We start from the raw sequence: 12,221 nt of genomic DNA, 5'->3' as shown, positions 1-12,221 counted from the left end.
TGTTCACCTTGTTTATTTATGAATACCCAGCCATTAATCAACTCTTCATTTTCTCACTTAGTACACAGAGTACAGAAACAGAAAAGACTGAGAAGTGAAAATTACCTTTATTTGCTATGTCAGTATTGATAAGTCACAGGCAAAAACATCAAAACAAAAGAGGTGCTTAGTTTTGTCTATATTAACTTCAGTAGGGAAAATGGTGTCAATACAAGTATAGTTATGACTCTTTATGCACAGCTTCTCCATCTGCAATTCAACCAACTATAAATGTTAGAATAATGTGTATGGACAAACCCTCTCCCCCAGCTCCTTCTGCAGGGCTGTCTTTCTTTTGCACGACCCAGCCCCCCAGCACCCCTCCCCAACCCTGCCCTGCTGTATGCTAGGACCAGTGCTCAAGTACAGTTTTAAGCTCCTAAACTAAGGCGACCCACCCAGAGCGGTGAGTGCCTGCCTACCGGGCAGGCCTAAGGGTCCCCTGTAAGGGAGCCGGGCACCTTCAGCTCTGGCGCCAGGCTTCCTGCGCGCTCCTGGATACCATCCCCCCCTTGCTCCATTCATCCTGTTGGCCCTGGATCATTGGGCTACTGGCGGCCCTGCTTAGTTGCTGAGGAATCCCATCAGGACTGGTGAGTGTGTGCTATCCAGGGGCGGACTGTCCCGGAAGAGAGCACAAACCCCCTCCCCCACCTCCTTCTGCAGGGCTGTCTTTCTTTTGCACGACCCAGCCGCCCCCCCAGCACCCCTCCCCATCCCTGCCCTGCTGTATGCTAGGACCAGTGCTCAAGTACAGTTTTAAGCTCCTAAACTAAGGCGACGCACCCAGAGCGGTGAGTGCCTGCCTACCGGGCAGGCCTCAGGGTCCCCTGTAAGGGAGCCGGGCACCTTCAGCTCTGGCGCCAGGCTTCCTGCGCGCTCCTGGATACCATCCCCCCTTGCTCCATTCATCCTGTTGGCCCTGGATCATTGGGCTACTGGCGGCCCTGCTTAGTTGCTGAGGAATCCCATCGGGTCGGGAACGGTTCCTACTTCTACACTGAAGAGATATACCCAGAGAGTCAATCACAGCAAAGACTGGACCAAGAGACCAGGCCTCTCCTGGCTCCATTTGAAGGAAGAGATGGGAAGGCGCCAATACAAGAATTCCTCCAACAACCTGAAAGGCAACATGACACCACCAGAAACCAGGGAACCCGAAATAAGAAGAATTGTACACCCTACCCCTGAAGAAATAGAAGAAATCGACTCAAAAGTTAACTTTATGAAAATAATAGAGGACCTTAAACAGGAGGTGAAAAACTGCCATAAACAATTAGAGATTACAAACAAAAAGGTAGAGGAAATGAATAAATCGCTCAAAGACACGCAAGAAAACCAAGAGAAACAAGAAAAAGCAATCAAACAGGTTAGGGAAGCGGTTCAAGACATGAAGAATGAAATGGAAGCAATGAAGAAAGCACAAACCGAGGGAAGAATGGAGATGGAAAATCTGGGTAAATGAACAGGAATGACAGAGACAGGTACTAACAACAGACTACAAGAGATAGAAGAGAGAATATCAGACACTGAAGATACCATAGAGAAAATAAACACACTGATCAAAGAAAACAGCAAAACCAACAAATTCTCATCACAAAACATTCAGGAAATTTGGGACACAATAAAAAGACCAAACCTAAGAATAATTGGAGTAGAAGAAGGAGAAGAAGTGCAGCTCAACGGTACAGAAAATATACTTAATAAAATTATAGAAGAAAACTTTCCCAACCTGAAGAAAGAGGTACCTATGAAGGTTCAAGAAGCATACAGAACACCAAATAGGCTGGATCAAAAGAAAACATCCTCTCGCCACATAATAATCAAAACACAAAATATACAGAATAAAGAAAGAATATTAAGAGCCGCAAAGGAAAAAGGCCAAGTTACTTATAAAGGTAAACCTATCAGACTTACACCTGACTTCTCTATGGAAACCATGAAAGCCAGAAGGTCCTGGATAGATGTACTGCAAAAACTAAGAGACCATGGATGCAAGCCCAGACTACTATATCCAGCCAAGCTTTCGTTCACTATAAATGGAGAAAACAAAATTTTCCAGGATAAAAACAAATTTAAACAATACGTAGCCACAAATCCAGCCTTACAGAAAATTATAGAAGGAAAATCACTAACCAAGGAGTCCAACAATGCCCACAATAACTCAGTCATCTAGAGACCTTTCACCAGCGCATCTCAAAGAAGGGAAACACACAAACCCTACTACTAAAAAAGTGACCGAAGTTAACAACCACTGGTCATTAATATCACTTAATGTCAATGGGCTCAACTCACCTATAAAAAGGCACAGACTAAGGGATTGGATACGAAAACAGGATCCAACATTCTGCTGTCTACAAGAAACACACCTCAACCACAAAGACAGGCACCTTCTCAGAGTAAAGGGCTGGGAAAAGGCCTATCAAGCAAATGGACCTAAGAAACAAGCAGGTGTGGCCATACTAATTTCTAACAAAGTTGACTTCAAACTTAAATCAATCAGAAGAGATGGAGAGGGACATTTTATACTCATAACAGGAACAATTCATCAGGATGAAGTCTCAATTCTGAATATCTACGCCCCTAATATAAAAGCACCCACATATGTAAAAGAAACATTACTAAAACTCAAGGCAGCCATCAAACCACACACACTAATAGTAGGAGACTTCAACACTCCTCTCTCACCAATGGACAGGTCAATCAAACAGAAACCTAACAGAGAAATTAGAGAATTAATGGAGGTAATGAAGCAAATGGACTTAACAGACATCTATAGATTATTCCACCCGAACAGGAAAGAATATACCTTCTTCTCTGCAGCTCATGGAACCTTCTCGAAAATTGACCACATACTCGGTAGCAAAGCTAACTTACACAGTTACAAAAAAATATTAGTAACCACCTGCGTCTTATCAGATCACCATGGATTAAAGTTAGAATTCAACAACAATGCTACCCCCAGAAAGCCTACAAACTCATGGAAACTGAACAGTCAACTACTGAATCATACCTGGATTAAGGAAGAAATAAAGAAAGAAATTAAAGTCTTCCTTGAATTCAATGAAAATAAAGAAACAACATACTCAAACTTATGGGACACTATGAAAGCAGTGCTAAGAGGAAAGTTCATAGCACTAAGTGCCCACTTAAAGAAAACAGAGAAAGCACATATTGAAGACTTAACAGCCCACCTGAAAGCTCTAGAAAAAAAAGAAGCAGACTCACCTAGGAGGAGTAGAAGATTGGAAATAATCAAACTGAGGGCTGAAATCAACAAAATAGAAACACAGAAAATAATACAAAGAATCAATGAAACAAAAAGCTGGTTCCTGGAGAAAATCAACAAGATTGATAAACCCCTATCCAAACTAATCAAACGGCAGAGAGAGAACACGCAAATTAATAAGATCAGGAATGAAAAGGGGGACATAACCACAAACACAGAGGAAATTCAGAGAGTCATTAGATCTTACTACAAAAGCCTGTATGCCACTAAACTGGAAAATGTAAAAGAAATGGACACTTTTTTAGATAAATACCATTTACCAAAATTAAACCAGGACCAGGTGAACAATCTAAACAGACCGGTAAGTCGCGAAGAATTAGGAGCTGTTATCAAAAACCTCCCTACCAAAAAAAGCCCAGGGCCAGATGGGTTCAATGCGGAATTCTACCAGAACTTCCAAGAAGACCTAATTCCTATACTCCTCAATGTATTCCACAATATAGAAACAGAAGGGTCACTACCAAATTCCTTTTATGAAGCTACAGTTACTCTGATACCAAAACCACACAAAGACTCAACCAGGAAAGAGAATTACAGGCCGATCTCACTCATGAATATCGACGCAAAAATCCTCAACAAAATACTGGCAAACCGAATCCAAGAACACATCCGAAAAATTATACATTATGATCAAGTAGGCTTTATTCCTGAGATGCAGGGCTGGTTCAACATACGAAAATCTATCAATGTAATCCAGCATATAAATAAACTGAAAGAAAAAAACCATATGATCATTTCATTAGACGCTGAAAAAGCATTTGACAAAATTCAACATCCATTTATGTTAAAAGTCTTGGAGAGATTAGGGATACAAGGGTCATACCTAAATATAATAAAAGCTATATACAGCAAACCGACAGCTAACATCAAATTAAATGGAGAGAAACTCAAAGCCATCCCGCTTAACTCAGGAACAAGACAAGGCTGTCCACTTTCGCCATACCTCTTCAATATAGTGCTGGAAGTTCTAGCAATAGCAATAAGACAACATAATGGGATCAAGGGGATTCGAATTGGAAAGGAAGAAGTTAAACTTTCGTTATTCGCAGATGATATGATAGTGTACATAAGCGACCCCCAAAACTCCACCAAAGAACTTTTACAGCTGATAAACAGCTTTAGTAATGTGGCAGGATACAAGATCAACTCCAAAAAATCAGTCGCCCTCTTATACACAAAGGATATGGAAGCAGAGAGGGAAATCAGAGAAGCTTCTCCATTCACGATAGCCACAAACAGCATAAAATATCTTGGGGTAAATCTAACCAAGGAAGTGAAAGATCTATTTGACAAGAACTTTAAGGCATTGAAGAAAGAAATTGAAGAGGATACCAAAAAATGGATGGACATCCCTTGCTCTTGGATTGGGAGGATCAATATAGTAAAAATGGCAATTCTACCAAAGGCAATTTATAGATTCAATGCAATCCCCATCAAGATCCCATCAAAATTCTTCACAGATCTGGAGAGGACAATAATCAACTTTATATGGAAAAACAAAAAACCCAGGATAGCCAAAACAATCCTATACAATAAAGGATTGTCTGGAGGCATTACCATCCCTGACTTCAAACTCTATTACAGAGCTACAGTAATGAAAACAGGGTGGTACTGGCATAAAAACAGAGAAGTCGACCAATGGAATCGTATAGAAGACCCGGATTTAATCCCACAAACCTATGAACACCTCATTTTCGATAAAGGAGCTAAAAGTATACAATGGAAGAAAGAAAGCATCTTCAACAAATTGTGCTGGCACAACTGGATGTCAACCTGTAGAAGAATGAAAATAGACCCATATCTATCACCGTGCACAAAACTCAAGTCCAAATGGATTAAAGACCTCAATATCAGTCCGAAAACACTGAACCTGATAGAAGAGAAAGTGGGAAATACCCTACAACAGATGGGCACAGGTGATCGCTTCTTAGGTATAACCCCAGAAGCACAGACATTAAGGGCAACATTGAATAAATGGGACCTACTAAAACTGAGAAGCTTCTGTAAAGCAAAGGACACTGTCACTAAGACACAAAGGCAACCTACTGACTGGGAGAAGATCTTCACCAACCCCACAACAGACAAAGGTCTGATCTCCAAAATATATAGAGAACTCAAGAAACTAGACTTTAAAAGGCTAATTAACCCAATTAAAAAATGGGGCACTGAACTGAACAGAGAATTCTCAACAGAAGAAGTTCAAATGGCCAAAAGACACTTAAGGTCGTGCTCAATCTCCTTAGCAATCAGGGAAATGCAAATCAAAACAACTTTGAGATATCATCTTACACCTGTCAGAATGGCTAAAGTCAAAAACACCAAGGATAGCCTTTGCTGGAGAGGCTGTGGAGGAAGGGGTACACTCATCCATTGCTGGTGGGAATGCAATCTTGTGCAACCACTGTGGAATCAGTGTTTCGGTTTCTCAGGAAATTTGGGATCAACCTACCCCTGGACCCAGCAATACCACTCTTGGGAATTTACCCAAGAGATGCTCTATCATATGTCAAAAGCATTTGTTCAACTATGTTCATAGCAGTATTATTTGTAATAGCCAGAACCTGGAAACAACCTAGATGCCCTTCAATGGAAGAATGGATGAAGAAAGTATGGAATATATACACATTAGAGTACTACGCTGCGGTTAAAAACAATGACTTCTCGAATTTTGCATGCAAATGGATGGAAATAGAAAACACTATCTTGAGTGAGGTATCCCAGAACCAAAAAGATGAACATGGGATGTACTCACTCATAATTGGTTTCTAGCCATAAATAGGGGTCACGGAGTCTACAATAGGCGAATCTAAAGAAGCTAAGTAAGAAGGTGAACCCAAGGAAAAACATATAGTTATCCTCTTGGATAAGGGAAGTAGACAAAATTTCCGGGGAGAAAAGTGGGAGGTTGGGGGTGGGGTGGGATGGGGGTAAGGGGAGATGGGGAGAGAAAAGGTAGAAGGAAAGGAGGGGGGACTTGGGGAAACAGGAGGATCGGGATAAAGGAAGGTTGGATAGGGGAGCACGGAACCCCATTTCTTAGTTAAAGGACCCACTTTAGGATGGGCAGGAGACTTGACCCTAGAGGGGATCCCAGGTGCCCAAGCTGAGGCCCCCAGTTAGTTCCTTGGGCAGCTGAGGATAGGGAACCTGAAATGACCCTATCCTAGAGCAATACTGACGAATATCATGCATATCATCCTAGAACTTGCATCTGGCGATGGATGGAGATAGAGACAGAGACCCACACTGGAACACTGGATAGAGCTCCCAAGGTCCCAAGGAGGAGCAGAAGGAGGGAGAACATGAGCAAAGAAGCCGGGACCACGAGGGGTGCACCCACCCACTGAGACAATGGAGCTGATCTATTGGGAGCTCACCAAGGCCAGCTGGACTGTTACCAAAAAAAAAGCATGGGATAAAACTGGACTCTCTGAACATGACGAACAATGAGGGCTGATGAGACGCCAAGGACAATGGCACGCGGTTTTGATCCAACGCAATGTGCTGGCTTGGTGGGAGCCTAGCCAGTTTGGATGTTCACCTTCCTAGATATGGACGGAGGGGGGAGGACCTAGGACTTACCACAGGGCAGGGAACCCTGACTGCTCTTTGAATTGGAGAGGGAGGGGGAGAAAAGTGGGGGGAAGGGGAGAGGGGTGGGAGGAGGGGAAGAAGAATGGGAGGAGGGGGAGGGAAATGGGAGGCTGGGAGGAGGTGGAAATTTGTTTTTTTTCTTGCTTTTCTTTATTCTCCTTTTATCAATAAAAAAAAAGTATAAAAAAAAAGAATAATGTGTATGTACTGGAGAGGTATAATTCCTTGTCATCCTTCCCTAAACAATATAGAATGAAAGCTACTTACATCCTATTTACACTGTTTTTATAAATGGCCTAGAGCTGACATGAATTATAGGCAAGTGGTAGTGTATGCCTGCAATAGTCCCAAATAGTTAGGAATCTGAGGCAGGAGGATCATTTGAGCTCACAAATATGAGATCAGTCTAGGCAATATAGCAAGGTACTGTTCAAATAAAATAAAATGAGATAAAATATAGGGAAATATGGGTGTATACTATTAATAAATATAACACCACTATATACTGGACTTAAGAATGAATCAGATCTTAATATCAAGGAGGGTCATCTGGGAACCAATATCAGATACTGGAGGACAGAAGTATTAAAGTTCTAGGTTATATGGAAAATTTCTAGAGCCCCACTTCTAATTATCAGGGTCCAGTTTGTGCTTCCTCATGATATAAGGCAAAACATTATAGTGTTAGAAGTTGTTATTTCAGTAAATTAAAAAAATTAAATCTTTCTTTTTAAAATTTTGTTAAGTATCTTTTAACAGTAAGTTTTGAACGAAGACACATATCATGCTTTTTTAAAAACATACACACCTAGAAACTAGTAAATGTGTCTTTGAAAATATGCTTAATCATTTCAACTAAAACATTATGACCAAAATACTTCTTTTAAATTAGTTTATCTTATTGTGCATATCACTTTTTATTACTATTATATCCTTTGTATTATATTTACTATGCACTCCCACCTGACTGTCCAGTTGGGAAAACTATTAGAAATCAACAGTGAACCACAGAGACTTAAGTTTCAGTCACCTCTGGCTAATTTTTGATCTACAATGAACCAACAACTGTCTTAGAGTTCAGTGAAAATGGACTTAAGTGACTGTAGAGAAGAGGCTCTTAGACGCAGGCTCATGCCATTATGTAAGCCCTTTTCAGAACACCAAAGCGGTCAGTTTAATACCAGGGTCTGCTAGGTAGAATGCATGGGTCTCCCTGGGAAAGGGAAATGGAAGAGATCTTCTAGGTGAACTAGGGGCAGATGGGATGGAAACTTGAAGGATTGGGTTTGGATATGAAGTGGAAAAATGCTGAAAGAGATGACTGTAAAGGGGATATTTTAGAGTCAGGTAGAAACCTTATACAAAGAAAATTCCCATGAATCTACAAAAAAATGACCTGGCTATGACTCCTAGCAATACTGGATATGTAGCCTAAACTGACCATCTCCTGTGATCAGATGGGTGGCTACATCAATTGTCATCAGCGAGCCTCCATCCAGTAACTGATGGAAACAGATATAGAGACCCACAGCCAAACATTGGACAGAGCTCAGAGAATCCTGCTGATGAGAGAGAGGAAGGACTGTAGGAGGCAGAGGGATCAATGACATCACAAGAAAACTAACAGAAACTACTAACCTGGCTCATAGGAACTCACAGAGTCGGAACCAACAATCAGGGAGCATTCACGGGACCACCCTAGGCCATCTGCTTATATGTGACAGTGTGTAGCTTGGTCTACTCGTGGGACTCCTAACAATGGGAGCAGAGGCTGTCCCTAATGCTTTGGTTGGCTCTTGGGAACCTAGTTCTCATACTGAGTAGCCTTTCCCAGTCTTAATACAAGGAGAAGTGCCTAGTCCTAACACAACTTGATATGTCATGCTCTGTTGATGCCCATGGGAGGCCTGCCCCTTCCTGAAAAGAAACAGAGGGGGAATGGATTGAGAGAAGGGGGAGGGGGAAAGGAAGGATAGGATGGAGGGGAAACTGGGGTTGGGATGTAAAATAAATAAATTTTAAAAAGAAAAAGAAAAAATAGCAGGGGCTGGAGAGATGACTCAGAGGTCAAGACTACTTCCATATAATCAGGTTCAATTCCCAGTACCCACATGACAGTTCAAAACCAGCTGTAACTACAATCCCAGGGGATATGACACCCCTTTCTCACCTCCAGGAGAAATGCACACATGTAGTGCACAGGCATACATGTAGGCTAAACACACACATAAACTATTTTTAAGTTACATAACAGTCAATACTGGAAAGTCAGCACCATGTCCAGCAGAATAAGATTTTGGTTAACAAAGCCCAACTCAGTCCATTTTTCCTAACCTGTACCCCAAATAAGATACCAGCAGATGTTCTTGAAAATGAGTTGTTGAGGGCATTCCTAGAAATCAGACAGACCCTACTATCTGAGTATTAAGAAGCTTCATTTGTCTAGAAGAGAACATCAAACACTTTACTATAAGTCTCCTTTTAGGGCAGAGTCCAGGAAAGAGTCTCAAGAACAGGTAGGAGCTAAACTCTTCTTCTCAATTTGCTGCCCACCAACTATGGAACCTTCCACGATCTGTTTACCTCCTCCAGCATTTGATAGCCTCAGAGAATCCTGCTCTATACTGTAGAGGTAAGAAGGGGACCCTCAGAGCCAAACCCTGCCTAGCTAAAGCTTCTACTTACAAAAGAGAGCCTATCGGGTTTTCTCTTCCTAGAAAGCATATAAAAGCTATCTTTAGAGTGGTCCAAAGGGGTGAGGGCCCATCTAAAGCAGGCATCTGAATTTATGAATGTCAACCATGTGGTGCTGGCTTTGGAGGCATGAAAGATACAAAAGTGAAGGGGTCATGAAATTATCCTCTGTGGTTCCAGGGAGCCAACAACGCTGTGCAAAGTATGGAAGTACTGGAGTCACTACGAAAAGGCAATAGGCTGGGGGCCCTGAGAGGCCACTGCATGAAGCTGTGAAGGTGCGGCCTCCAAGGGTGTTGGAGACGTCAGAGATGTGAAGCATCTGCCATTGAGAGTGGCATACAGGGAGTGGTTCAGCCCAGGCAACAAACCTGGAGTGGAAGCATCCAAGCCCTTGGAAAGCAAAGCCTTAGACACCAGACATGGAGCTACAGGATTTGCTATTTGCCCTGCTGAGTTCTGATCTTGCTATGGTCCTGTATTTCCTCACTATGCCCCAAAGAAACTCTTTCTTCCTTAAGTTGGTCACAGTGTTTTATTGCAGCAATAAAAGGTAACTAATGTAAAATGTATCTAACATGGTAATGCATTTAAGCATCTGCTATGCTGTTCATGGGCCCCATGTTTCCTATGAAACCTGTAGGTACAGCTGAGCACAATACATAAATGGAGTTCAGTAACCTTGCTGATTGATCTTCCCAAGTCTCTTGATGCTGCAAAGACTTTGCTAGCCAGGTTGAATCAAATGCAATCTTCAAATTCAACCCCAGAAAAGATGCAGATCTCAGAGAGACTAGGAATACTCTTACACTACTACACGGACTGTAAGGTGATGATCTGACTGATTGCACAGGGCTGTTCATCTGACATGTTTGACCCACCCACTATAGCTCCTTTTATACTAAGTTAATTCAACTGGCATGCTGTCCTGTCACATACCCAGGAGGCCATGTTTTAGAATACAATAAGTCACAGTCATAAGACAAATAAATGGCTTTTAAAAGTCAGACAGCTATCTAACCAGTCTAATAGTCCAGGCTCAAGAACCAGGCCGGCTCTGACCAAAATCATTCTTTGAGAATAGAGCTCTGAATATAATGACTATTGTCACCGAAGGCCACAACTAGAACTAGAAGAAACTCAGAACGTCTGGATATAGAGATACTTCACTGCAGGGAAGGGAGGAGGTTAAAAACATCTTCATCCTGTGATCAGGGGAGCTGTCGATCTCCCCTGAGGTTGCTGGGGAGAGGGAAGATGCAGTAGGAATGAGCAGGGGAGAATGAGATAAGTTCACAGGGTGCTCTGAGGCTGATGGAAGAATGGAGAAGAGGATCTAGGGGATCAAAAAAAAAAAACAAACTATATTTGAAAATGTCATAATGAAACTCAATACTTAGAAGTTAATTAAAAAATAAATTGGTGTTTTATAAGAGGCTTTACAAAGAAAATACACTTCATAGCTCTCCATGGAATCATGAATGTGTGTGTGGCAGAAATCTTGGGAGTAGGGTTTCAACACACACAAAAATATCACTGGGGATTGTGTGGTGAAAGCTGTTTCAGATTTTATAAGTACATTTTCCAGAGCCATAGCACAATTCTGGCACTTCATTCTATTATTATTCCTGTAAATACATCAAAGCAAGTTGTTTTTTTCTACTTCTAATAAGCCAGGCATAGAGAACCACCAGAAAAATGAAAGAGGAGAAGCAAAGCCTGCTCACTGTACTCATTGCCATTTGCCTCTGTCCTCTGCATAGTTAGTACTTTTCTATCATATCCCTTCAACAACAGAGGGTGGTAGTCATAACTAGTAATCCCAATTCCCAATAGGCAATGAGCCCCAGGCACAGCTAGCTGCTTTTGGGAAAAGTGGCCTGAGCTTGTGGGGACAGGAAAGGACTATGCAGCTATTATAGGAAACCAAAGAGGGGAAGATTCTTCTAAGCTCCACATGAAGAACTCACTGCCCAGAGGAAACAGGGAATGTCCAAGATCACACGGAAAGAAAGTGGTGCACTGGGACCTGAAACTGAAGTCTTCTGATTCTGTTGTGAAAGTTGACTGGACATCCTCTGAGAAGTCCTGTCTAAAGGGCCAACAGCAGCATGGGGGGGGGGGAGACATACCAGGACCTGATGAACAGTGAAAACTTCAAGTGTGGACGTTCACAGGCAGGGGCATAGATTGTTGGCACACTTGATTTGGGTCCTAGAGCTAAGTGCAAGCAGCACTCGAGAGTGTTAATAATAATCCCATGGACTTTCTGTGAAACACCAGGGACAGAATTTATTTATAATTCAGAAAAACTCTTCAGACACAGGCTCAACCTCTGATGACACTGTGTTGCTCTATGGCATGCACCACCACTGACAACCCACAGCCTCCTTCTGAGAATGATACTCACATTCAGCTCACAACTGAAGATCTGTATAGGTTCATTAATGTTTTGCTTAAATTATATGTTAGTTAAGTAACTGCATTTATATACTATTGTTATTTAGTTTACCAGTATGCCTAAGACTGGAGGCACATGACTTTAGTCCCAGACCTTGAGAGACACAGGCAGGTCTATCTCTGTGAGTTTGAGGCCAACCTGGTC

At 42.0% G+C, this 12,221-nt stretch overlaps 1 protein-coding gene across 1 annotated transcript in view; it reads right to left on the bottom strand.

Moving 5' to 3' along the window:
* The window catches only part of Xk (X-linked Kx blood group antigen, Kell and VPS13A binding protein), a 46,790-nt gene that overhangs the window by 18,710 nt on the left and 15,859 nt on the right, over nucleotides 1-12,221 (bottom strand). The gene's annotated exons all lie outside the window — the stretch shown is intronic.

This window comes from Microtus pennsylvanicus, chromosome X (assembly GCF_037038515.1).
Source record: "Microtus pennsylvanicus isolate mMicPen1 chromosome X, mMicPen1.hap1, whole genome shotgun sequence".
Classification (NCBI taxonomy): Eukaryota; Metazoa; Chordata; class Mammalia; order Rodentia; family Cricetidae; genus Microtus; species Microtus pennsylvanicus.
Note: the sequence above shows the minus strand (reverse complement) of the source record. Positions and strands in the feature narration are given on the sequence as shown.